This window comes from Microtus ochrogaster, unplaced genomic scaffold, assembly GCF_000317375.1.
Source record: "Microtus ochrogaster isolate Prairie Vole_2 unplaced genomic scaffold, MicOch1.0 UNK45, whole genome shotgun sequence".
In the NCBI taxonomy this organism is placed as follows: Eukaryota; Metazoa; Chordata; class Mammalia; order Rodentia; family Cricetidae; genus Microtus; species Microtus ochrogaster.
In genome coordinates, this window is record NW_004949143.1 from 1,677,695 (window position 1) to 1,681,657 (window position 3,963).

Here is a 3,963-nt window from a genome sequence, read left to right on the forward strand (position 1 = left end):
GCTGCACTCCACCGCCATGGTATCACAATTTAGCAAAGAGACCTGGGAAGACAGTACGCATGCGTCCTGCTGAGGATGCGCCCTGATGGTGCTGTGTAATGGTGGCCATGCAGCCTAGCTTCATGCTGTCTCGAAAGTCGGGAACACAAAATGTTCAGAACACATGTGGTGAGCACAGAAGTCAAAAGCATGGGCTTTCAAGTTAGCGGGATGAGTATTCAAATCGTAGGTCTGTCCCTTTGCAGCCAAGCACTCTTGGGCTGGCTGCTCACTGAATCTCTCTATGCCTGTTTCTTCATCAGTAAAATTGCTTTCTACTGCTCACCTCCTCACCTGGAGGTACAATTCTGAGACATGCAAAGGCCTAATTAGGCTGTGTCCTAGACACCCAAAGATCCGTCAGCAAATGCAATTGTTCCAGAAAGCTGGAGTCTTAGGTAAAATTTTATTCCAATTCCTCACACTATTGTACACAAAGAAGGGCTTACTTTCATGACCAGAAATAAAGTATTTCAGAGAGAGAGAGAAAGAACACTATCCTTGCAACAACATAGTCCCAAACTGTTCTAGGTAGGTATTCTTCTATCCTCAGGAGAGGGACAGGTGTTGCTAGTAGCCCACTTGACAGAAATGACCCCAAACTGTGATTCCAGCCTGATCCTGAGACTAGCACTTGCTCTTCGTCTTTGTATTCCTTGTGGGCATGCATGGCACACGTTATCATCTGGTGATAAAGCCAATCAAAGCAAAAGCAATTCTCAACTCCCATTTAACGTCTGCAGAAATAAGAACAGGAGTTTAAAATTCTGTCATAGAGACCTTTATGGTTTCGTGAAAGTTTGGCCACAAAAGGTTTAGTATAATAGAGGCCTTATCTTCAGTATGACAGTATTGAATGGTGGTAGGATTTTAAGAGGCAAGATATCACAAGAGGTGATGAAGTCACAGTCATCCTTGGAAGGGATTAATGTAGTTCTTTCTGGTAGGACTGAGTTAGTTAGGAGTACAGCGGGATGGGAGGCTACAAATCAAAAGAACACACACATTCTCAGCCTTTGCTGCTTAAGGAAGTTTCTGTTTCACTTGTCTGCAATGTTAGGATAAAGTCAGATATTGATGACCTGTTAGCACTTTCTAGTTTCCGAATCATGAGCTCAATAAAACAATTTTCTTTATAAAGTAGTTAGTTACAGCAACAGTTGAAGACTGGGAAGTTATCCTAGATTATCTGCATGGGTTCCCAAATGAAGTCATATATACATACATATACATATGTAACACATGTATATATGAATGAGGGACACAAAGGAATAATTGATATACACACAGAAAAATGCAATGCAAAGGTGGGGCAGAAAGATTTGGAGATGCTAGTCCTAAAAACTGGGGTACCAAGGGATGCAGGCAGCCACCAGAAGCTGGAAGAAACAAGTAATGGATTTGTTCTTGGAGCTTCAGGAATAAGTGGAGCCCTATCAACACCTTGTTTTCACCCCATTGATATTTATTTTGGACTTCTGACCTTTAGAGACAATGAGGGATTAAATTTCTACTATCTGCTCTTTCCAGTTTGTACTTCTTTGTCATGACAATTTCCAGGAAATGAACACAAGATTCTCTGAGCCTATCTAGTCCTATGGTTTTCATACATTGTAAGCATCAGAATCCACCCCCCTTAAATCATCGTCTCTATAGACAACAGGTAAAGAAAATAAAGGAAGATGGTTGAGAAAGAAAGCCAAAATACCCACCTGTTGGGAACTATCTCCATGGTGACTACTGAGGCACCTTCCAGAACCTTCTGCCAACACAGTGTAAAAACACACATCTAGTTACAACCACCTCACTGTATAGATGAGAGTTCGAACTGGGTGGGGTGGGGCATTTAGTGTAAGTCCTCTTGCCTGAGTGCAGGTTTGACTCAACCCTATCCCCAGATCCCAAGTAAACACTTAAGATTACATTGCTGTCTCTAGATGAATTTTGTTTTTAGTACCCAATTCTGTTTTGAACAAAGACTGCCAAGTATGTCAGATGTGGCAAAGCCAAATGAATTATTTGCTCATGGAGAGCACAGACCTTGGGCAGGCTGGTAACGCATCTTTGGAAACAAGGCAACACTGCTTCATCCTTACCTGCATCTGGGCACTTAGTCTCCTGAATAGAAGCGTAATAGTGGGGGTAGTCAGGAATGAACAGCCATCAGTGTACCCAAAAACATGCATCCTCAAGGGGATAGAGGAGAGTCCAGACAAGAACACAGGAGAATGCCACAATCAGATTTTTCCTTGTTGTTGTTAGATTTAAAAGTTTTGAAGGTCAGTTCTACCAAGAGGCCTTTGTGGTGGATAAAGCAAAGGTTACAATGAAATATTACTCCCCTTTTCCCTCTGGCCTTGATACTAACAGACAAAACATTAAAAGTCAGGTTCTCTTTCCTCCCCAAGCATCGTCAACAGAGGATGGCATTTTCAACAAGGAACCCCGAGGAACTCCTGGGAAATTAAACAAACAAGATCAAAGCCTTCTCCCCAAGGTCAGAGAGGTGGACCATTTTCCAAACTGATTCTGCATTCAGGGCAATGTGTATGACTATTTTCAGGACCACTGACTTCTTTGTATTTTGTATCTCTGTTACTTTGTATTTTGTATCTCTGCTACTTTCTCTGCAACTTTGTCAACGGCCATTAAAAGAAATATGGCCTCCCATTCCAGTACTAACCAGGTCTGACCCTGCTTAGTTTCCAAGATCAGGCACGTTTAGGGTGGTATGGGCCTACTACTTGTTCTGGCTTTTTGGAACCCATTCTCTTTGGATGAATACCTTGATCAGCCTAGATATAGTGGGGAGGGCCTTGGTCCTTCCTCGCAGCAATGTGCCTTACCCTCTCCGAGGAGTGGATGGGAAGGAAGGTGGAGGGAATGAAAGAAGAAGAGGGGAATTGGTATGTAAAATGCTTTTTTGAAAAGATAAATAAAATAAAAAGATGTATGGCAAGATGGGTATAGTGGTTCAGGCTGGTCATCACAGCTCTCAAGAAGTTGAAACAAGAAGATCTCTACAGGTTGAAAACCATCCTGACTGACACATGAAAATCATGGTAATCATGGGCTACAGAGAGAGACTATCTCTCAGAACCAAAAATAAGTGGGGGGGGGAGAAAGAGGAGGAAAGAAAGGAGGGAGGGAAGGAGGAAGACACACACAGAGAGAAAGAGAGAGAGAGAGAGAGACAGAGAGAGAGAGAGAGAGAGAGAGAGAGAGAGAGAGAACAAAGAGAGAGCGTCCAAGAAGCTTGTTTCTAGAGATGAAGTGAGGGTATGTTTTGAGAAAGAACATGGTGGCTCACTCCTGTAATCCCAGCATTTGGGAAACAGAAACTGGAGGGCCAGGAGTTCAAGGTCATCCTCAACTACGTAGTGAGTTTGAGACCACCCTGGGCTACATGAAACTAAACAAAACAAAACAAAAAAAAAGAATGCGGTATGAAAGCACACACAGAGCTACACATTTTGTTTGAGCTCACTCAAGTGACTACCACTACGGGGAACAAAGTTAGAGTAGAAAAGAATGACTACAAGAACTAGATAGATTCAGCTAGAAAGGGATACCAAAGATCACTGACAGGGGTGTGTGAACAAAGGAGTGTTTGTTACTTTCTTTTCACCAAAATAAACAAGAGTGAAGTGTGAAAGGGTCCTTCCCAAGCATGCCACACACTGCTCCATTAGCTGCAGCCTTTGGTGGCAGCCAGTAAGCTTCACGGTCCTGTTCAGCTTCAGAAGAGCTTTGTGGGCTGCAGACTGAGGGGGCATGCCTTCTTTAGCAGCACTAAGGAACAAAGAAGTCGCACACTAATGCCACTTGCTGTAACCTGACAGTTGTCTTGGTTTAGGATGCCCATCATTTCTCTCTCTCTCTCTCTCTCTCTCTCTCTCTCTCTCTCTCTCTCTCTCTCTCTCT